The sequence below is a fragment of the Toxorhynchites rutilus genome, chromosome 2 (assembly GCF_029784135.1).
Source record: "Toxorhynchites rutilus septentrionalis strain SRP chromosome 2, ASM2978413v1, whole genome shotgun sequence".
Taxonomy (NCBI): domain Eukaryota; kingdom Metazoa; phylum Arthropoda; class Insecta; order Diptera; family Culicidae; genus Toxorhynchites; species Toxorhynchites rutilus.
The window spans coordinates 53,640,358-53,665,254 of NC_073745.1; the positions used below are offsets into that span (position 1 = coordinate 53,640,358).

General features: G+C 34.8%; 1 protein-coding gene and 1 non-coding gene across 5 annotated transcripts in view; both read left to right on the forward strand.

The window, feature by feature from the left end:
• LOC129765218 (growth factor receptor-bound protein 2) overlaps positions 1–24,897 on the forward strand; it is a 134,064-nt gene that overhangs the window by 77,838 nt on the left and 31,329 nt on the right. The gene's annotated exons all lie outside the window — the stretch shown is intronic.
• LOC129772319 (U4 spliceosomal RNA) lies at positions 19,747–19,889 on the forward strand. The gene has a single exon (XR_008742598.1). It is a non-coding gene; the product is annotated as a U4 spliceosomal RNA (small nuclear RNA).

Sequence of the window (24,897 nt, forward strand, 5' to 3'; positions counted from 1 at the left end):
CACTGAGAGCAAAAGGCAGACAATCGGATATCCCCGTCCGGGATATCTTAGGTAGCCGTGATCCTGATCTTCTGCTTCATCTATACCTGTTCCTCAGAAACGCCGATGTCAACGTTTAATGATGTTTCCTTCGTTGTGTCCCTGTTTCATATCTTAGTCGCGGCAATACATACACACACTCTTTACAGATACACGGGCCAAAGGTTGTGCAGTCCACTGATCATTCAACAAGAGCCAAAGGTTGTATCGCTCATGACAACTCTACACGAGCTGATGTTTGCGCCGGCTAGTGACCATTCTATCCTGGATTCCTCGAGTCGAGAAGACGCACCACGCTAGATATGGGGTACAGACTAGGGGGCGTTGCTGATTAATGGTCAGCTGCATCCCAAAAGGAAGTATCCCGTGTCGGGCACAGGTACAGAGCATTGGAGACAGCAACATCACAATTACGAAAACACTTGTAATACTAACCTCGAGCCAACCGCGAGTAATCGGTTACATATTACTAACATAGTTATAAGGCAAACATTGTCGAAATATTGAACTCCCGGCCCCGTCAGGTTGACGCCATATGAGCCTTAATAAAAATATATATTTTGGATAAAAAAAATAAATAAGCTAAGTACTAGTAAAGTTATTCAAATTGTGTATCATTAGGGTTCCAATCGATTATTTTTACATTTTTTTACACCCCTGATGGTTATTTTTCGCTTATTGACCCACATTTCTCTCACTTGAAATCGTTGCCCTTTTTTGAATTTAGAAAACTGTTGCCGAAATATCTTACTGAAAACGTTGCACCTAAAACTGCATTTTTTCCTTTATTATGTTTTCTATCACAAATATAATGTATTCTCGTGGACAATTTCGTGACTATCTCTCCTTTACAATCAATCAATGTAAACAAAATCACTTAATATTCTTTTTTGTCGTTATTTCCAGGTAATTTCACAGTTTGAGCACACTTCGAATCATTTAGGAACACAGATTACAGGTATCACTAACAAATATCATATATAATAGCTTTGTGTGTAGTATCCGGTGCAGAGATTTGTTTTTTCACATCTCTCACTGAGAGTTAAAATCAACAAACATGTCAAGTTTTTTATAAAAAAGCTTTAGACATTGATAACTGTTTTGACTGCTATAATATTTTGATAATTAACATTGTACTGTAGTTTCCGACTCGCCGCGCAAACAAGAAGCGTTGCGATGAAGCATTAATAAGAAGAAAAATTATTGCAAAGTACGAGAGTATGAAAATGTAATTCACCTTCTCTATTACACAGTCTCGTTCTAGCAAGCAAGCAGTCAACCGTCTTCCTTGAAGCTAAGAGAGGAGGTCATCGTGGCCAAATGGTTGCGCGCTTACTAGGCGACCGATCATGGGTTTAATGTCAGGAGGGCCTACCAGTGAAAATCTTCTAAATGATATTTTCAAGGGTAGAGACGAATTAATTCATAGTATATTTTGTATCCCAAAAAGTGGAAAGAAATCTTAATTTTATAGCACTCCGTGAGCATCGAACCTAGCAGTTCTATTGAAACACACATTAAAGGGCACTCGATACAAAGAAATGAAAATGATTTTTTACTCGTTCTTTTCTCTCTAGCAGAGTCATTTTCAATTTATTCATTTTAGTCTATCTGGAGTGAAATGAAATCGATAATGAGGCTGAAGTGTAAGAATAATTGTGTATTATTTACGCATACTGAAACAGCTGTTCGTTTTGCTTCAGACCGTCTTCCAAAAAAAGACATATAAGGGCAAAGCAGTTACGCCTACTACAACACCACCGGTGCCGGCAACTGACTGCTCATGTTAATCTATTGCAAAACCTTCACTTCACCGTTTTCATTTGTTTCAGTGAGTACCTTTCGGATACAACAACGATAAACTCAATATGAACTGCTCATATGAATCAATGTTTCAATTCGCTCTGAGAATGTCAATTGACTACTTCGCTTCAGTGTGAGGAATGAAACAAATGGACATGAAATGAAAGCAGCGTGTGAAAAGGAAGAGATATTTTTTCATTGATTATTGAAATTATTGAAAAGAGAGCCGTCATGTTCAACGTGAATAAGGTGCAACTTGGAATGCATTAGATTCATTTTTGAATGACGTTTTGTCAATGAAAGTGATTTTGTGAGTGCCACCACGAGTCTATCTACTGTTCGTTCAGTAGCAGAATGTACCAGTGGATTTTTATTTAGTATTTTTATGCCAAATGATGATAGATCAATTTCGAGTTGCCAATGAAAATGGTCATCTCGGATTTCTAAAAGTTACCCCATAAAAAATGTTCACCGCCCCGAAAAAACACCCTATGCCAAATTTCAGCCCAATCGGACTTAAGAGTGGCGCAAAGCGGTCAAAGTTTGAGTTTTTTAAAAATCGAAAAAATCCCCCAAGGGGGGAGGAAATCGAGGTTTTCGAAAAAAAAAATGTTGATGCCAAATGTCTTAAAATTGCATAAAACGTCGAGATCTAGTGTCATCTCGAAAAAAACATTTTTTGTCAAAAATCGGCATTCTGGGTTTTTTACGGAGTACGAAACGAAAAGTATGGTTTTGGGTGCCAATAAAAATAGTTATCTCGGTTCATCATTCGGAACTTGCTATGAAATGTTGATTTGCACGATAATATACCCTGTGCAAAATATTAGCTCATTCGGATTTGAAATTTTACCGTTTGTGACCAGTATTTAAATGAAAAAAATGGCAACATTGAAAAAGGTCAATTAGAGAATACAGCAATAGAGGGTCCTGAAATTGATTTCACGAGTAAGTGGCTACGAAGATCACCGTTTTCACGAGTTATAATATTTTTTTGACTCCAGAATAATTTTTACAGATTCAGCATTTTAGCTTTAGATTTATTTAGAAAATCGTAGCTCGGAAACCTTTGGGTGTATAGAACAATTGTCTCAGAACGAGTATAAAAAACTCTATGATGAAAAATGTGACAAAAATATACACTGAGAGAAATTCAAATCCTTCTATCGAGCAGCACATCAAGATCAGAATATTGTTAAACCGGTGAATGTGAAAGTTACCCAATCCGTAAATTTTTCAAATACACTTTTCAAATAACTTAATGTGTTTGAAACAGTTGTGCAACATTTACCCGAATACCATTCACCCGAAACACGTTTACTGGAAGTGCATTCACCCGAATGTAACAAGTACCCGAATGTAACAAAAACCCGAATGCAACATTTTCCCGAATGAGCGTCTATATAAATGCTACAAATACTCGAATGAACATTTACCCGAATGCGAAAATTACCCAAATGAAAAAAGGAAAAATCCTGATAACAAATGAGATTTAATCAACACAACACAAAAATACGTAGTAAAATGAAAAATTATAATGCGGAAATTTGAAAATGATGTGGGAAGCTTCGCTGTTTTATTTTTTGAAATTAGTGTATTAACATGCCGTCTTCTTTTCTTTCCGCGTTGCCCTTTAAAGCTAAGTGGTTAATCAGAAATGAACACGGGCTCTGGAATATTTTTTTTAAAATTAAGTAGGTGATTTCAACATGAAAAATATAAAGCATAAATATCTTAGAAATGTGAAACGAATTGGAAAGAAAAAAAATGGTGCTCACGTATCAACGCTACCATAGTGCAATTTTTTTTATGAATTTATTTTTTCGCAATGAAAATTATTATGGGGTCAATGTAATGGGACCGAAGTCCCCACATCTAACGAGGATAAGGTACAAAGGCGGCCCCAAGCCGCTGAGGTGACGCAATCCGAGTCGGCCGCCGACTTGCCGTTGGAAGCAGCGGCAAGCAAACCCGTGTTCCACTGACTGCCCGGTTAGTATGGAACATAGGAGACGATCCCTTAGTTACGTCCAACCGAGCGTTGGCGAGATAAATGTTGCATTAGCGAGGTAAATGTTGCATTGGGATAAACGTTGCATTCGGGTAAATGTGCACTCAAGTAGATGTTCCAATCGGTAAATATTACATTCGTGTAAATGGCGATTCGAGTAGAAGTTCCATTCGGGTATCTGTCGCATTCGGGTATTTGTTACATTCGGGTGATTGGAATTTGGATGAATGTATTTCGGGTAGCTGTCGTTCGGGTAACTGTCTTTCGGGTAAATGTGACATAATTGTTTAAAACGTTTTCCGAACAACTAATTTCAAAATATCAATGCAATCTATAGTAATAGTAATGGTAAATGAATGTTTTTTTTTGTGGAAAGTTGAACTAAATGGTCCACTTTTAACAGACAAGCGAAGAACAATTCTACGAATGGCAAAGTTTCAATAGTTTGTATTTTTCCGAGAATCGTTCATTTCGCCTCATCACGCCTTGATAAGCGTGTTATTGGTTATTGGAGGTTATTGGAATAATTCACATAATTCACATAATTCACAGCATATCCTGTTTTCATTTACTATGCTGAAAAAAGAACAATATAAAAATCAGATTTATTTTGAAACAAAAACCATAGAAGAAAGCGATTTTTGTCTGATAGGTCTTTTTTTAAATGAAGTTAAATTTTTTTTATCCCATCTGTTCATTTTATTAGGCTCATTTAGCAATTCAGCTGTAACAGAGCCGAATTTATTCGTATAATTTTTTATCTAACGATAATTCTGTTGTATATTACACAGTAGCCATTTTTTGGTGTAAGAGTATTCCTATCTTATCGATACACTTTTTTTATCTATTACACAGTAGCCATTTAGGCGTAAGAGTTCTCCTGTGAAAATAGGAATATTCTCACGCCCAAAAAAGGCAACATATGTACCGATAATGATGCCTTTTTTCGGCGTGAGAATATTCCTATTTTCACAGTTGGATTATACACAGCGGGACTGTTGATACGAGGCTTCCATTGTTGTGTTATTAACAGGATTAACGTAACATGATGACTGTTGCGTGGACGTAGTAACTAGAATAACACACAAAGATGGTCAATTAAGGGCCCTGAGTTATGAGCTCATGATCGTTCGTTTAGTAGCGGATACGCAACCAATTAGGCTAGGAAGACCCCCTAGAATTTTTTGTGTGAATCATTTTAACTTATGTCTTGAGAATTTTTCGTACAGCTGTTTGGCTGTCAAAAAGATGATTGAGAAAAAACACCAAGGTTGCTGTTGTTGAAACGCGAACAGCTTATGAAAAGGAATATTTTCTTAAATTATTCAAATGTGCTAAAAAACTGGGAATAGCTCGAAAACGATAGCTTTGTCTATGAGTTTTATTATTTTAATGACCTCTTAGATCATATTACTACATCGAAGCATGCTTATTTTCGAAATAATCGAGAGTTAAAGAATTTTTATTCAGAAGCTCCTGGAAATTTGAGCAAAATTCTCGACTCGAAGTTTATCCAATCAAATGTAAAAAAAAACACACAAAAGTGTATGAGTTATTCGAAATTCAGTGTTAATTCACATTTTTCCCAAACAAAACATTTTTTTCTCATGGTATTAGGCTGGGGAAAAAGTAATCCATTACAAATGAAACACAAATTTCTGCATTACACGAGAAATTAATCAAGAAAATGAAACCAAATTAGGCATATTGAGGTTTTAGGGTGCAATAAATGTTTCTATGATGGTTAGACTCTCCACCCCCCCTCTCTAAGGGGGGACTGCCATACAAATGAAACTCAAATTTCTGCATTACTCGAGAATTATTCAAGCAAATAGAACCAAATTTGGCATGTGGAGATTTTAGGGTGCAGTAAATGTTTTTACGGTGGTTAGACACTCCACCCCCTTTTTAAGGGAGAGCTGCCATATAAACGAAACATAAATTTCTGCATTACTCGAGAATTAATCAAGCAAGTCAAACCAAATTAGGCATATGGAGGTTTTAGGGGGCACGAAACGTTTCTATGGTGAATCGACACTCCTTCCCCCCTATCTAAGGGGGGCTGCCATACAAATGAAACACAAATTTCTGCATAACTCGAAAACTAATCAAGCAAATGGAGCCGAATTTGGCATATGAAGGTTTTAGGGGGCAAGAAACATGTTGATAAGAGCAAAACTCGCGAAAGGAATTGTCCGATTTAGGGCTTTCTTTATTCTATCATATTTTCTGTATCAAACATTTATTCCATGTAACGGAGAAACATGTTATTTGCAAGTGGTTGAAAAATCTTGAACGAGAATTGTGTCTGAAAATAATCTGATATTATAATGACGAGTTTTGGTAGAAGTACTAAGAATTTTATAGTAAAAGGTAATTTTAAAGGGTAGATTAGAAAAAATCAATCAATGAACAGTTCTGCGATTGGACCTATGAACGTGCGCTTAGTAAAAAAACGTGAATATGATAACGAAAAATAAATTTTAGGCGGGACGAAGTTTGCCGGGTCAGCTAGTTTGTTGAATAAAGATTCATTCCAAAGTATGGACGATGGATTCAGAGAAAAATTCTAATATTTATTTCCCTGCAATTGACTGTACACCCAAAATTGATTTTTAGCTCATAGCTCATTTAGCATCCCGATGTATGACATTAAATGAGACATAACATAACAGAAAATGTCATGACTCACAAATACTGGTAAGCATTTGTATAATATACATTATACAGCAATATAAGATTAATACGAGTGAGCGAAACAAAAGACAAATAAGCTTTCCGCATACTTTGCCACATACACGGTCCAGACCGAGATAGATATTATTCTCCTTCATGCGCTCCTTTTTTACTCTTAGAAAACACTTCCCAACTTCATTTTGTAATCAGGTGCAATATTATCACGTATTTGCTGAACAACTGCTGAAGCATCATTAGCCATGTGGATAGCGTGGTCGTGTAAAATAGCTTTGCATTCCAGCCGGCCTTGGTTCGATCCCCGTTGACGTCGTATGGACTTTTTTTTTTGGCGCAATCCCAAGTGAAATGAGAAAAGAAAACAGAAAGAGATGTCTACACGCATACGTACAAACCATTTTAAAGCTTTTAAAACAGCTCATTATTTGCGCATTTGACTCTCCAGCACACTAAATGGCATCATTTCTGCCAAAGATGAAATGTTTTCTGCCAACGTTAGTTTGGGTGTAGCTTGTGATGAAAATAGAACATTTACAACAATGTTGGACGAAAAAAAAACTTGACGTAAGCGAAATGAACCCCAAATCTTCGCCCGAAGAAAATCATACTATGTTTTTGGTGGGATTTGAAATGAGTTCTGTATTTATGAGCTATTACAAAAAAAAAACCTGTCATCCTACAAGTATGGCAAACATGATTTAGGAAGATAGAATATATAAGCTGCCTGCGTGAAGGATGAGGAAAGATTGTTAAAAAAATATGCTTTTGTTTACCCAAAAATCGACGTTAACTTTCGGACAACCCAATATGACTTACCCTGATTTCTCCTGATTTTAATTTAAATTTTTCCTGATTTTTGAAAATTATAGTTGGCACCCCGGTCACATCGTAGGACAAGAATGAATCATGATTTAACCATATTCCATACTTTTTGCTAAGAAAAACTAAAAATACTCCTTTATATTGACATAGTGCGAAAATTTGAATTGGTTATTGGTTTTTCCAAAAATGATCCCCAAACTAGAAAACTCGATCCATACTTTCGTCTTCGATTACCAACCCATGAATCATAGTCCTCTGTTCACAGAGTCGCCCCGCCCGCCGCCGAACTCAACTCACTTCGCCTTATCACCGTCAACCATCCCAACCTTTGGATTATTCAAATTGTGGTTTAACAGCGCCCGGCCTCGCGATGAATAGAAGATTCCACACGGCGGAATCATCCGATTCCGCGGAATTTTGCATCGACCATGAACCTATTTTAGCTTGGAAGCACACTATGTGTGGAGAACTAAATGGAGTGATAGACGCTTATGCTACGTTTGTTGGCCATCGTTTCTAGTAGTAGTAGTGATGATTCGGTTGGTATGTGTTGGGTTGATGCGAATGAATCATTGATGTAAAGTATATGTTGTTTTTTTCCTACTGTTGACACCGAAGAACTCTAGCATACGAAACACCGGCGCGCGGTTATACACAGCGACCGCTGCGAGGTTCAATTCTCGTTCACAATGCCGTTTCGAAGATATGCATATCTGCCTGCGTTGTTTAGATAGTCGAACAAGACAAACTACAAGAACCGGTGAAGGAGAGCAGCAGCTGCTGCGCTTGTTTCAACGCTGAAGGACCAAGCCGTGGACGCGAGGTGAATGGAATCTTAAACTATCAAGAGTGCCGGCGGAAAAAGCGATGATTCATTCCTTTGCAATGGGCAGTTTTTTTTGGTCTGTTTGGTGTGCGTTATAATGGCAATCGATACGGAATTTGTGTTGATTGTTTGCTGGTCTCGACGGTCAGGTTGTTAATGAGACATAATGATCGGAGAGACTGAGGCGAGCCATCCAATCCGTTAGGTGCCTAAAACATTAATACTAGCGGAGATAATAGGTATTAAGAGCAAATCAAATTAGTCACCCAAAGGAGTCTCAAAATTCGGCTGAACCTATTTACGATTCATTGCCAGCAAATGAAAGGTAGGTAAGATAATTTCTATGAAAAACTCTGCCTGCTTTTTGTTGCAAACTTTGAAAATTTTAGTCTTTTGCGGTTTTTGAGATGTCAAGACCAAAGAGACCCTAGCTGCTCATATAATTTTTGGAAAACTGTTAGATTAGAAACGTATTATTTTTCATTTTTGAGGTATTGATTTTCTCCATTTTCGCTGATTTCATTGCATATACGCAGATAAATACTTTTAGAAGCAGGAAAAATTGTAAACCGCATAGTAAAAGCTTATTTTTAGTCTAAAGTTTTGAAAAATGTCGTTCTTAGGATCTGCAAATCGTTGATGCGTTGAAAAAGCAAAATTCCTCTAAGAAGTAACGTGTCATCGACAAAGCAATTCCACCGCACGTTCCAATAACAGAAAATCGTCACAGTAACGTGAAAAATTGCGCGTTTCAAAGCTACCTAAACTAATGTCCTTCTTTAAATTTGTGCAGTTCCGCACCGTCTCCCAAACCTCGTTACGAGAAAACATCCTTCCTTTGAGCGCATCTTCAAACGCCACTTATCAACGTTTCCCGGCGAAGTAAAAAGTGCTCCACAACCCATTTCCGGGTGTGTTGTCATATGTTCGGGAAATGTTTACCTGTACTGCGAATGTCACAAGGATATCGTGGGAATGGAATGGAAGTGGAAGTGTAAGCCGGCAAAGTGTAACCGTGAACAAAAGTAAAAGTTCTGCGAGCACACACATTTCTTCCGTTTGAGTGCTGTACATAGTGATTTAGCTCGAGATGCACTCAAGCAAACTATTAGCAGTGAATACATCGTTCGTTAAGAGTTCTCGTCCACTTGACCCACATACGGACAGACGCGGACGGTGGTGGCACGGCTGCTCGTGGCTTCGGGCACCGGGGTGGGATGGCGATACCTCTGCAAATAGCCTCTGATCTAGCATTATTTTACGAAGGGCGACTTGGAAATCTTTACTAGGATCGATTGTTCAAATAATTGGTTACAAACTTTCTGGAGAACAAATTCTGGTTGTGTTCGTTTAATTTTGCTGCTGGGAAATGCCATGCAAAACTTCGGTTGCATTCTAGACATTGTTTGGAACACTGGAAGTAGAAGATATTTCATTACCTAGACTGTTCTGAAGGAGCCATGCAGATTTCACGGTGATGATTTCGTCATTTTTGTACCGGATTGCGTTGAGGTACCACATTCCAGATCAATATCCTAGACTTCAGATTCGGGATTCGAATCAGAATTCTAGATTTTGGAATTTAGGCCAAATAAAAAGCTTTAATTCTGGATATAGGTCTATAGATCTATGATATCAGATTCCATACCCGAATTGCAGATTCAGATTTTGTATTCATATCCAATAAAACACATGGGGAATTTTAAGAAGATTGGATTCAAGGATTTGAGATCTGAAATTTCAGAATCATGTATGTTTAAATAAGAAAAAGTATTTTTACTTAATTGATTTATCAATTTTTGGATTTTCTTTCATTTTCAATATTTTAATTTTTCAGTTAAAAAAAACAATTTTTGGATTGTTCAAGTCTTCGATATAACAATTTCCCAATTTTTAAATTTTTAATTTTCAGATTTGTGCATATTCTAATTTTTGATTTCTCAATTTTTCTATCATTTTTGATTTCTAATTCTTCAATCCATTAAATTTTTGTGCGCTTCGCATTTTTGATATTTTTTATTTTCAAGTTTCAAATTGTTGGATTCTTCAATTTTTATTTTTTTTTATTTTTATTTTTTTTTAATTTTGTTTATTTCTAAATTTTGTAATTTTTAACATTACAATCTTTTGCTTTGTTGTTAATTTTAGAATTTTTCAGTTTTTCAACTTTTCAATTTTTGCATTTGTGCTTTCTCGCATTTTTAATTTTTGATTTATTTTTTTATTTTTCATTCTTTATATTTCTCAATGTTTTAGTTTTTCGATTCTTAAAAGATTATTTTTTTCTAATTTTAAACTTTTTTATGTTTTAATTTAGTTTAGTTGAGTTAATGTTATATTTTTTTTTATTTCTTTTCCTTTTATTTTCAAGTTTCTATATTGCCTAATTTCCCATTTTGTAAATTTTCCCGTTTTAATTTTTCTTTTTTTCGTATTTTCATATATTTTAGTTTTGTTAATTAACATTTATTGAATTTTTCAAATTTCTTTTTGTCAATTCTTAATTTTTTTCAATTTCAGTTTTTTAATGTTTCAATATTTCAATTGTTGAAATTTTCGATTTTTCGATTTTTGCATGTTTTGTTAAATTTTTTCTTCTTTTTTGGTTTTGAAAACTTTAAACTTTTCAGTTCATTCGCCTCTAGCGAATTTCCAATGTTCTATTTTCTCAATGTTTTTTCATCGTTCTATTCTTTTAGATTTGAAATTTTTATTCGAGGGTTTTTTTTTCAATATTTAAATTTTGAATTTCCCAATTCATCAATTTTGTATTTTTTTTTATTTTTAAATTTCCCTTTTTAAAATTTCAACATTTACTTTTTTTTAATTTTTCGATTTTCAATTTTTCAATGTTTTAAGTTTTCAATTTTCAGAAGTTCATTTTTTCAAATGTTAGTTTTTTACCTTTCAATTTTTAAATTTTCAGCTTCTTTTTGCAACTATTATTTCTTTTCAATTTCAGTTTATCATGTTTCAATTTTTAATTGCTAATTTTAGTTTATTGAATTTACAATTTTTCAATTCCGGAAATTTACAAATCTTCTATTTTTCAATTTTTAATTTTTTCAATAAATTATATCTTTTTTTTTTCAAATTGTGAATGTTTGATTTCTTTATTTTTCATTTTTTTTAATTGTTCAGTTTTTTCAATTTATGTATTCTTCATTTTTTGCCTTATCAATTTTTCAATTTTCAGTTTGTTTATTTTTCAATTGGTTCTTTTTCGAAATTTTAATTTAGGCGATTCGCTTTTTCGATATTTAAATTTTGAAATTTTTCAATTTTTCAGTTCTATTCTTCAGTTTTAATTTTAAATTTTTTGTTTTTTTTAAATTTCCTTTTTTTAACATTTCAATTTTTCATTTTTAATTTTTTTTATTTTATTGTTTTTCAATTTATCTATTTCTCTATTTCCCTCCTTTTTAGTTTTTTAATTTATAAATCATTCAATTTTTCAAATTTTATTTTTTTGGTCTTTAATTTTTGCATTTTCAAATTTTTCTTCATTATTCTCGATTTCAATTTTTTAAAGTTTTTGATATTTTAAAATTTTAAATGTTTTTTTTTTTCATTTTTAAATTTTTTTAGTTTTGAAAGTTTTATTCGAGCGTTTCGCTTTTTTAAATTATCAATTTCAGAATTTTTGATTTCGATTTTTTTAAGTTTTTTGATTCTTTGTTTTTGAATTTTTCACAATTTAATTTAAATTAAATTTCAATTTTTAATTTTTTCAATGCTTTTGTCAATTTTCGAATTTAGGACTTTTTTCAAAATTCAACGAGTTTTTTTTACTTCTAATTTTACAATTTTTGATTTTTGAATTTTTAAGTTTTTCAATTCTTTTAATTTAGTCAAATTGGTTGTTTTTTCTTAAATTGGTACATTTGTGTTGAAATTCTTCATTTCTTTTTTTTTTAATTAGATTTTTGATTAAGATTTTTAAAAAGGGTTTGGGAATTTGTGATTTCAGATTTTTAAGAAGATTTTTATGTTTTACGATCTAAGGATTTTGGAAACGTAGAATTTTAGCAGTTTAGGAATTGAGGATACAATTTTTATTTTTTAAATGATAAAAAAAATAAAAATTTATAAAATTTTAATCTTTTGCTTTTCTTTTTTTTCTTTATTTTTTTTTTTGGATTTAATTCACTAATTTAGAAATTTAGGAATTTAGTAATATACAAATTAAAATATTCTGAAATTTGAGAATTTAGGATTCCAGAACTTTCGGCATTCAGGAATTTAAGAATTTGAGAATATAGGGATTCATGGATTTATGAATTAAGGGATTTAGGAACTTAAGAATTTGGAAATACATGAATTTCGGAGTTCAAAAATTGAGATACTGTTTTATAAAATAAATTCAAAAATACAAATTACAGTACAATGCAGTTTGGAAATTTTGTAACGATTCGCAGAGATTTTAACGATTTGAAGAGATTTTTCTCAAGTGACGAGTATTTTTAATTTTTGTTCTTTAGAATATACATTTGCTCACAGTTTGTTTACTTTTTCGTTTAGGGTGTTTCTGTTTCTGCAAATCCGCTTACTTCGGTTGGGTGTTGATAAGTGAAAATCCGAAGATGATTGATGCATTGATATCATGATTTTCCTGGTTTTACCATATACTGTAATAACACTGTTAGTATTTGACTTACCTAATAAAATACAGGAATTCAAGCCTTTCTTCTTCTCATCAAATTCGTAATATTCTTCATATTGCATACCATGAAGCGAATCGTGATTCTTCTCACACCAAACTTACTTACCTCTATCTATTAGAAAACAATTTCAAACATCAATTTGTAATGAGATGTAATATTACAGGGAAACTTCGATATAACGTACCCTCGTTATAACGTACCCTCGATATAACGTCACTCGATATAACGTACATTTTACCTCGATATAACGTACACATTATCAAAGTCAAAAAAAATAATTTTTTGAATATCTTTTTCTGAAAGAACAACAAATTATCTGTGTTTTGATACTGAAGCTTGTGTTGTAACTTCAACCAATCCCGAAATACAACTGTTTTGTGATTTCGGATTCTAAATGAATAAAAAACTTTAATCAACAGAACGAAGGGAAACATCATGAAAAAAGTTGGCTTCGTCTTCTTATTGATTTTATTCATCAACTTTACTCAAACAGCAACACAATAATGTAATATAAGCTACGTTTCAGAGTTCTTTATTATGTTTCGATATAACGTTCAATTCGATACAACGTACAATTTTGAAAGTAAAATGTACGTTATATCGAAGGTACCCTGTACCACTCTCCTGCGCAACAACATTATTAGCTATGGAGCAATTCCACGCCGAATCAGCCGGCCGCTGACCCGACCTTCTCCGATGTTCTTTCAACTTGGTACTTACGATGGAAGCTTCCCAAAAACACAATTTTCATTATCATATGACCAATTTAAATTACGACTGATTTTTGGAAAGGGCGTAATCGAAATCATCGATCTTTCTTTCAAAAAATCGTCACTCAAAATCCAGATGTCTGATTGAAATATGGTGTTCGACAAAGTTGTTGGAAAATCAATGAACTATTTAAGAAAATTAACATTTTAAATGCACTGTTAAAAAATCTTACCCAAAAACTGAATTTAATATTAAAAACTTTTATATCACAAAACACTCCTCCTTCGATATTTTTTTTTGTATATTTTTAGTGGAAACCTCTTTCAATTTAACAATGTTTTATGTACAATGGCGCTGTGATAAATTCAACAAAATGGAGATATGAACTTTTGAAAATAAATGAAATTTCAATACTTTGTAGAATCTTAACAATTTAAGAAAAGTAATATAAAAAATGAAATCTACATACGATTCAACATAAAAACCTACATATAGCGTTTTGTTATGGGACCAACCGTTCTCGAGATATTGCCATTTTTTAAAGTGAAAACGATGTCAGTGAAATTTCTATACGATGTCAGAACATTTATTTGTTGTTATTTTATTCATTGTTATTTCCATCGAAAATTCTTTCACTCACCATTTATATTTGTGAAGAAGAAAGCAATAGATACAAAAAAATAATATTTTTCGACTATTGTTTATTTCAACTATGATTATTTATATACAGAAAATATTCCAGGTTCTTCTTTGGAATTAGAATATATCTCAGCTTCCATCTTGTCTCCAGAAATAGTTATAAATGACTGATATTTATGAGTACTAGGAATTTATTTCGCTTTCTTAGAAATCTGTTCAAATTTCTCTTCAGCTAATCTATAATCATGTTTAAAAACATAACAGAAGGATTTTTTAGTTTTAAAATTTGGCTTACAATCATTGGCCCAATCATAAAGCTCTTGAATTTTTCAGCGGATTCTCATGCTGCCTTGCGAAACTAGCTCTTCTTGCCATTCGTTTGAAAGTTCCTCTCATTGCATGGACCTTTGCCATGTGAAGTTGCAAAAAATTGCCAGTCAAATTCGTAAATTCACATAGACTAGCAAAGTTTTTTCTATTCTTGTACTGAGAAGCAGCACCATCTGGCATAAAGATACACTTTTTATAGATACAGTCGATTTCAAATGTCCCAATAATTTCGATACAAACATCTGTACTGCAACGGCATCATGTTTCAAAACATCTGAAATGACAAGAAAGCTAAAGTTCTACAGTGTATCATTTTCATTGCAATAAACTACAAACAGGTGTGTTGTGCACTGGGAATTATTCCAATGATAGCTCCGAACCTAATCTCGTAAAAGTATAATTTTCGGAAAAACCACATATTATTATAACTTCTTTTTCTGCCAAACATTGTTTTCTTGTTTTTGAAAATCTTGCTTGTTCATTTTCAAAGAAATCGTGATGTATCAATTTATCAATTTTCTTCTCAAAACATGAGCAAAATTCTTCGGAAGGCATTTTATTCAATTCGATACATCTATCAGTTGACACCCACTGCTCAAAAGCCACCTGTATAACATTATTTTATTCAATTGAGCTTGAAAGTTTTTTTTTTCAAATGACGATACTTCATTACAATTCACACAAACACTATATCCTTGTGCAGAATTTATTGGAGTTTTCAAAACTACCTTTCGATTTGTGGTGCGATGGTTGTTTATTGAATTATTCATCATCAAAGACGAAGGGGTAATTTTTGTTCCAAACTGAAATATCTCTGTATGGGAAGGACCTACAGGAACGTTCTAGGAACCAAATGGAAGCTGGTTGATAAGGTTAATTGGATTTGCTGTTGATTTGGTTAGCAAAAAATTGTGTTAGTCTAGAAAATCTTTGAAAAAACAGAATAATCGATTTTTCATTTCTTCCCGACATATGCGTTGATTTTTCGGGAAGTTACAGCATGTCAAAAATCACTTAAAATTTCCGACTAAGCACTCTGCTCCTCTAATTTTTTGTGTGAGTGTGTAAATGCTTAGTAGAATAATCTCTGAAATGGTTTTTTCATTGTAGAATCAGATGACGGTAATTGATTGATGAGTCGTTCTTGCCTTCGCTAAACAATCGTATGTCGCAATTTATTTCATGTCAATGCATTGAAAACGCTGCTGTTAATATTATTGGCCTCGAAAAGAGTTTCATTACATTTTCATGCTCGAGAGAAGCGCAGCTGTCACCCTTAGTGGAGGAAGTTTTGTTACTGGCAAGCAAAACCTAATCACATACAAAATTCCAGAACATTTGCTTTCTTGGTGACTCAACAAGAGAAATAAACTCTTTTTGTTAATAACAACCTCGAAAACAGTAGCAATGCTTCATTATTATCAATATTAGCGCAAATGCAATCCTAGTTGAAGGCAGTTTTGCAACTGGCACGCGAACCCAAATAACTTATAACATTCCAGTAAGACATTCAAGATGCTTGGTATACCCCAAATAACCGGCTACTTTGATGTCGGCAAAATATGTTCTAGAGAATAGTTGACGGGACGGTGACGGTGACGCTGTATGTGTAGCGCACTTGACGCGAAAAACGAACAGAAAAATCAAACGACGATATCCAAGTTGGACTACCACTGGTGGGGTCCAATCTTAGATCGAAGCGCAGCGAAAGCAAAGTGAACTGGATTGTTCAACAGTCCGATGCCGAATGAAAATTTGTCTCAGCGAGATTCACTGTTTATTACTCTAGGCGAGTATTCCCCTTCATTCTTCTACTTTTCCTTTGTTCACGGAGACTTTAAATCCTACGATTTCCCCTCCATTGGTCGTCGATAAGTTGCTCGTTATTGATAGCTCTGTTCGGGAAAGCACACAAATGACAGAACAAATGTATGGGAAAATGGAAACATTTAAAGTTTTCATGAATTTTAACCATTTATTAACCAGTGGATTCTAATGTATGATATATTAAACAAATCTTACGGAATTTCCGATTCGTTTAGTATGTAAATCGCCAAAATCCGTTCGCGGCAAAAGTAGTTATTAACGTTAACTTCAGTTCATAAAAACGTGACCTGTTTTCTGATTTGGCACCCTTAATAAAAGACGTAGTTCTACGTCAAAAGAAAAAAGAAAGAGATATCTGCTTCCATACATACAAACATTTTAAAGCGTTGGGGGACAGATGACATTATTTGCTCATTTGACGCTACAAAGCATGAAAAGACATGGTTTCTGCCGACATATGATGGCTTGAAAAAAATGACATAGAAATCTCAAATGGTGTGTATTATACTTCCATCCGATAACTTGCGACTTTTTTCAAGCGATCGATGCGATCGAGAAATTGTCGAGTTATGAGCGTTCAAAATATTCCGCTTTTTCGTTACATGTTTACTTTCTAGATTTGCATTTTGTGCCTTCCTGCTAAACGTAGTCGCCGTGTTTGATTGACCAGTACAATCCCCTGACTAAAACCCCATCGGAAATATCTAAAATAGTGTCAAAAGGCAGATGGCCAGTCGAAAATTTCGGCATGAAACCAAAGTATGGAATGCTGTACAGAAAGCGTGTAGGCAATCAAATGCGATATGCAGAAAAAAAATTAATAAAATAAAATAAATATTTGAAGTTTTATCATATTACTAACGGACTCATTATCTTTTTTATTATTTTTCAGGTGAGTTGTTGTACCAATTTACCATCTTCCAGCAGCAGCGTACGTAATTCGAAATTCCTCTGAAGCCGTCAAGGTAAACCATGCAGCGTCTAAATATCCATTCCCCACGGTGGATCTTCTTTCGTAAGAGGCGGAAGCCTCGGAGCTATCCGCAGACGCCGAGCCGTTTCTTCGCATAAACAACTTTATTCGAAGCGCAATATCCGAGATGGCAGGGATGTGCGCCGTAACAAGATTGCTTCTGGCTCTCAATTTTCCTGTTCTACCAGAACCACCATCCGTATATAAATTACCCGTGCCTGGGAAATAGCAAAATCATACAAAATATATAACAAACTTGTTGCGGTGAAAATATGACGTCGCGGATTCCATTTGAGAGCAGCGGCTGAGGGAGATGATGATAATTTTTGGAACATCGCGTGAGGTAGAAGATAAAAAAATACTTCTCCAACGTTGACAAAAATGACACACCTCTCGTGGTCATGGAAAGGAGTGGCATAGCAGCAGCAGCAGCGCCACAATTGGCAACATTATCGACACTTTGCCGGTGGCCTCGAAACGAAAAACTCATCATCGCTTCATTAGCATAATCGTTGAGCGTCGCGTGTCGGAAATGGATACTGCGGTTCTGCGGAATGGGTAAATTTTCTTTCGGTCGTCTCTAACCGAGAGCGAGAATGGAAGGGATGGATGGGAGGTCGCGTTTCACCATAATTTAGAATAATGCACTGGCCACCAGTCTCTACGTAATCTTTATTGAGAGAATGTGAGGAAAAAGCGAGCGAGACGAAAATAACTTCATTGAAAAGACTAGACTAGTGAGTAAACCAAAAGAATCTGCGTCATCGGAGAGAAAATAGTGTGTAAACATAATAGGGGAAAAGCACTATTTTGTTGTTGATTTTTGCTTTCATTAACCGGCTCCATATTGTGCAACAAGCAAGAAGCATACGACTTCAAGTCTGCCGGCTATTGATGTAAGAAAGCATAATATCGACTGGCGCAGATGGAGGATGCAATGCCGATACACACATCTCGGGTTAAAAATACATTATCTTTATTGCCAATAAACCACGGAATACGACTGTGGTTTTTACTAAATACTTTGCGATGAAATAGAGGATAAAGACAAATGAGCACGATTTGTCTGAATCATAAACTTGAAATTATCCATAGTGCTGCGCTGTTTTGGATGGTGCTGAAAAGCTATCGGAAATCTCTGTCAATAGGTTAGGTAACAATAAAATAGGGTATACTAGAATGATCAAAAAGTTTTTGAAAATCATTCATGAAATTTAAAATGCAAGGATATTCGTCGAAGTTGATTTCATTCCCGTCAAAATGATTCTCAGCGCTTCTGGATTCATTTCTGATTCTTAATTTTCATTATTTCCATAAACTTATTTCGTGATGTTTTGACGTAAAAATTGTGGGTACAAATCGAAAAAATGAAATATCGGTCGCGTTGCCAAAAATTTCCAGTTCTAGGCGTCACAATTATATACATTTTGCAAATAACTAACAACAACGAGGTTTTACCGAGTTGGAATCCGCGTTGTTTTCGACTGTAAGGCATATTTTGCCGGTCTGTGTTGAAGGGGTAATCCTTGGTCTCAAATCATGTCTCAAATTTTGATTGCATATCGTACAAATAAACCCACGTCTCATCTCCATCTCGACTGAATGTCCCTAGAATCCTCGAAACCATGTTTTTGGCGATATTAATACGGGTTTTTGTATAGAATTCAGAAACAGGGACGATTGAACACATTTTCACAGATTCATAAGTGTGACGTGTTAGTTTTTTATGTTTTATATGTAAATAATTGTTTTATTGCTAAAAAACAATTTTTTTTTTATTGCTTGTTACAAAAAGGAATTGACATAAATCATTGAAGACATTGTTCATTGAAACCCAGTGACCATTCTACCCTGGATTCCTCGAGTCAAGAGAGATGCACCACGATTGATATGAGGTACAGACTAGGGGGGCGTCGCTGATCAATGGTCAGTTACACCCCAATAGGAAGCATCCCGTGTCGGCCACACATACATAGCACTGGAGACTGCAACATCCCAATTATGAGAATCTTTGTAATACTATCCTCGAGCCAACCGCGAGTAATCGGTTACATATTACTAACATAGTTGTAAGACAAAAATTGTCAAAATATTGGACTCCCGGCCCCGTCAGGCTAACGCCACATGTGCCTTAATAAAATATATATTTTGGAAAAAAAAGTTCATTGTAAGTTTAGGCGAAATCGATCGTATTTAATTCACACCACGCGCCCGCCTCACGTTTCCAATGTTTTGTCATTTGATTTATTATTATCATTAATTTTGTTTAGTGTGTTGTGACAATTATTCATATTTTTCGTTGAATACAATTCAGCATAAACTAAATTGCATTCACAGCTTATAACACACGTTCCCGCTTCTGTGGTTGTCAGAACGAGATCCGAAATTTGTGTCTGTGGTTTTATGCACTTTTGATCAATGGTGATATCGCAACCGATGAGGTTTTACTGAGTTGCAGTTATTGCTAGTAGAAACTTAAATTGGAATGAAGAATTTGGATTAGATTCCGAAAGTAAATCCAAAATCAGTATCTGGAGTTTAGAATATGACTCAACCATCTTCAACTGGAATCCAAATTCGAAATCAATATCTGAATCTGGAATCTGAAACTTGAGATCATGATTACGTAGAGTATCAAGCACAACTTAAAATATCATTATTTGTTCATCTATATTTTAACAATAAAACAAAAATTGAACGATTAAATAATATGCATAAGTAGAATAGTTACAAACTGATAAAGTGAGAGGGTTAAAAAAACAGTTGTGCCATGGCGTACACGATTCCAGCCGTTTTTGTTATCTGAAACAAAAAAGTCGAACAGATTCTGAATCAGTATAGATGCCGCTATCGCATGAACCTCGGACAAATCAAAAACATCTATTTTAATAAAATGGCGGCCGTTTGAAAAACAAAATGAGGTTTAAAACGTTTTTTTTAAATTCCAGATTTTTTTAAAAAATAGTAAAATTTTAAAAATATAATTTTTTAGAGGCGATAGAGAGATGCCTGCAGATTGTATCCATATAAATTCGACATGAATCGGTTCAGTAGAACTTGAGATATCGTGTACGCCAGTTTAAAAAAAAAACTAGTTTCGAGTAAAACGCATTTGAAGTTCATTGTGATGGCCGTACGTGATTAGATACCGCATCACTAAAATGGCCCTATCTCGGTAAATAATAGGATTGATAAGTCCTTTCTAGGGTATATTTTTGAATACCTAAACTACAGAAATACGAAGGAAAAAAAATTGATTTTCTTAAATTTTCTAGACTAGAATACTGGCTTAAGCAGAATCTGGGATTTGAATTCAATATCTGGAATTGGAATTATCTAAGTCTACGAATGGGGCCTAAATCTAGAATCTGAATCTGAATCTGGAATCAGGAATCTGAATTTAGAATCTGAGTCTGAATCCATCTGAATCAGTATTGTGAATTTGGAATCTGAATATGAATCTGGATTTTGAATATGCGATTTAAATGTGGAAACTGAATCTGAAATTTGAATCTGGAATCTGAATTTGGAATTTAATCTGGGATCTGGGATCTGGGACCTGGGATTTGGAATCGGGAATCTGGAATCTAAATCTGAATCTGGAATCTGAATTTTGAATTCGAATCTGAAATTTGAATCAGGCATCTGAATCTTGTATCTGGAATATGAATATGGAATTTTAATCTAGAATCTGAATCTGAATCTAGAATCTGAATCTGCAATCTGGATTTTGAATCCGGATTTTTAATCTGGAATCTGAATCTCTAAGATTCGAATCTGCATCTGGGATTTAAATCTGGAATCTGAATCTTGAATTTGAATCTGAAATTTGAATCTGGATTTTTTATCTGGAATTTAAATGTGGAAACTGAATCTGGAATTTAAACCTGGAAAATGAATCTGGAATCTAAATTTTGAATTTTAATCTGGAATCTGGGACCAGCAATCTGGAAGCTGAAATCTAAATCTGAATCTGAACATAGAATCTGAATCTTGATTTTGAATCTGGAATTTGAATGTGGAAACTGAATTTTGAATTTAAATCGGGACTTTGGAATCTGAAATCTAAATCTGGAATCTTGATATTTTGAATTTGGGATTTAAATGTGGAAACTGAATCTGGAATTTGAATCTGGCAACTAAATCTGGAACTTTAATCTGGAATCTGAATCTGGAATCTGAAATCTAAATCCGAATCTGGAATCAAAATTTGAATCTGGAATCTGAATTTGAATCTAGAATCTAAATCTGGATTTTGAATGCAGAATTTCAATCTGAAATCTCAATCTGAATCTGAAAATGAGGAAACTGAATCTGGAATTTAAATCTGGAAAATGAATCTGGAATCTGTATTTGGAATTTGAATCTGAAATCTGGGATCCGGAATCTGGAATCTGGAATCTGGAATTTGAATCTGAATATAAAACCTGAATCTGAAATCTGTATCTAGATTTTGAATCTGGAATTTAAATATGGAAACTGAATCTGAAATATGAATCTGGAATTTAAATCTGGAAACTGACTCTGGAATTTTAATCTGGAATCTAGATTTTGGATCCGGATTTTCAATCAGGAATCTGAATCTCTCAGATCTGAATCTGGAATCTGAATCTGAAATCAGAATGTGCAATCTGAATCTGGAATTTAAATCTGGAATCTGAATCTTGAATTTGAATCTGGAATCTGAATCTGGAATCTGAATCTGAAATCCGAATCTGAAATCTGAAATTGAAATTTGAATCTTAAAACCTAAAATCAGAATCTGGAATCTGAATTTGAAATCTGAATCTGAAATCTGAAATTTGAATCTGAATTATCTTGATGTTGATCTTGATCTAGTTATACTTTTTTGGAATCTTTCGATTGGAAATAGAAATAAATCTAACGTTCATGACCTTAATTTAACCTTCTAAATCGATAGTCTTCAGCTTTGGATTTAGCATTAACGCTTATTCTGGGGTGCTCCAAAGAAGATGTTGATCACTCAGTTTATATTTTTTTTTTTTTTTTTTATCTGTATTATAGTGATTTTCAACTCATTTGGCTGGTTCGTCACTTTTTACTTCCATTTTTGGAAGAATGTCGGGAGTGAGAATTGAACTCGTGACCTTTAGCGTGAGAGGCATGGATGTTACCACTACGCCAGATCGCCTCCACTAACTCAGTTTATAGTTTTATTCAATTTCACGTGAAATTCTGAGTATTAAAACGCATCATTCACACTGTGGAAGGTTTCAGAACGTTTGATAATTGTGCACGAATCTTACAAACAAGGAGATAATGATCAGAGTTGAAATTTGGTTCCCAAAATACAACCCAAAGTACCGACCGTCAATTTAACGGGCGATTTACTAAGGACCGTATCGTTAATTATGGGTACGCTCAAAACACAGCTTTATTTCAAATATTGCATTTATTTTTCAGTTCTGATATCAAAATATTGTATCTTATGAATGAAAGAAAGGAGTAACAGTAAAAAATAATCAAGATTCTGATTTTCGCGCCAATGATCGCACCTGCTTCTTGATGTCCCTCATTAGGTTCTGGACAACCGTCTCATCGACTTGTTTGCTCACATTTATCCAATCCTTTTTGAACTGCTCAAGGTCATCGGCTGCCTTGTCCTTCTTCCGCAGTCGTCCCTTCATCAAAGCCCAAAATTTTTCAATAGGTCTTATTTGCGGACAATTTGGAGGATTCATCTCCTTTTCCACAAAATCGACATTATTCTCGCGATACCAATCCAAGGTCAAACGTGCATAGTGGCATGATGCCAAATCAGGCCAAAATAGTGTCGGACCAGTGTGCTTTCGGATGAGCGGTAACACACGCTTTTGGAGACATTCTTTCCGGTAAATTTCACCATTCATATTCCCGAGAGTGAAGAAAGGAGATGATTTCATGCCACATTGACAAACAGCTTGCCAAACCAGCACTTTCTTACCGAATTTTTCGCAAAAAATTGACTTCTCCGCGTTCGGGACATCTGTTCCTTGCTTTACAGTGTAAAACTGTGCCCCAGGAAGAGTTTTGTAGTCCAGTTTGACGTAGGTTTCATCATCCATGACGATGCACAGTTCGCGTTTGCTTAAAATCCCATCGTAAAGCTTACGGGCACGGGTTTTCACGGAACTTGCCTGAATTTGGCTGCGTTTGGGACATTTTTGCTTTCTATATGCCTTCAGTGAGTTACGTTCTTTGGCACGTTGAACCATACCGATTGATGTTCCACACTTTTTTGCGCAATCCCGTATCGATAATTCCTTTTTTCTTTCAAATTGCCTGCAAATCTTTTTTCCAAGTTTGGCTTGGATGGCCCAGGTTTTCTGCCGCGACCGGGTAGATCCTTCAATGTATTATACATACCAAATCGCTTGATAGCGTTTTGGACCGCATGGACGCTTACTCCTTCCGCCTTCGCCAATTTTCTCATTGATATTCCTGTTTCGGAGCAGTATCTGGTCACAATGGATTTTCGTTTTTCTTCTGTTAGCCCTCTCATGATTGCACTTTTAGGAAAAAACGATCTTTTAACAATGCTAACTGAACGCTAACTGTGTCAACAACAGGAGAAAAATAAACAGCTGTCAAAACAAGCTATAGTCTTTTTCAGACGGAGACTCTAAGGCGTACCCATAAATAACGATACGGTCCTTAGGCCTGCAATTTGGAACAATTTTTTACCCTTTTTTTCATCTCAACGAATAATTTTTGAATTCCAGTCGTCATTCAAAAAATCGTATCTATGATACAATACGTGTCATTGTTACTTATAGACTGACATTGATTTGTTGACGTAGGACTACGTCTAACCTTTCAATATGGGGGCCCATTTCAACATTTCGGTGTGAAAAAGTGTTCAGTTTTCGAACTCAAATACCTCCTCAATTAATGAATGGATTTTGGTTCCAAATACTCATATTGATAGGAAATATCCTCAGCAATCGTTTATATGCTACACATTACGGTTTACCTGTTACTACCTGCTATGTGTAGGGAATTTTCCATTTGCACAGTATGGAAAATTCCATCGTTCCTGTTGGAAAATCCTTGGTTGGATTCTCCCCTATCTTCAGTAGGAATCTTTCTTATTGTAAATACTTATTCATATTGAAATTGTCTGAGATGTTCTATTCGTGGGAGAGAGCACTGCACTCTCTTTTGCTCTCTTACTCTCTCTTTTTCGCTCTCTTTCTCTTTCTCTCGCTCTCTTACTCTCTCGAATACTCTCTCTCTCGCTCTCGAATACTCTCTCTCTCGCTCTCGAATACTCTCTCTCTCGCTCTCACTCTTTCGCTCTCTTACTCTCTCTCTCTCTCTCTCTCTCGAATACTCTCTCTCTCTCGCTCTCTTACTCTCTCTCTCTCTCTTACTCTCTTACTCTCTTACTCTCTTACTCTCTTACTCTCTCTCTCTCTCTTACTCTCTTACTCTCTTACTCTCTTACTCTCTTACTCTCTTACTCTCGCTCTCTTGCTCTCTTACTCTCTCTCTCGCTCTCTTGCTCTCTTACTCTCTCTCTCGCTCTCTTGCTCTCTTACTCTCTCTCTCTCGCTCT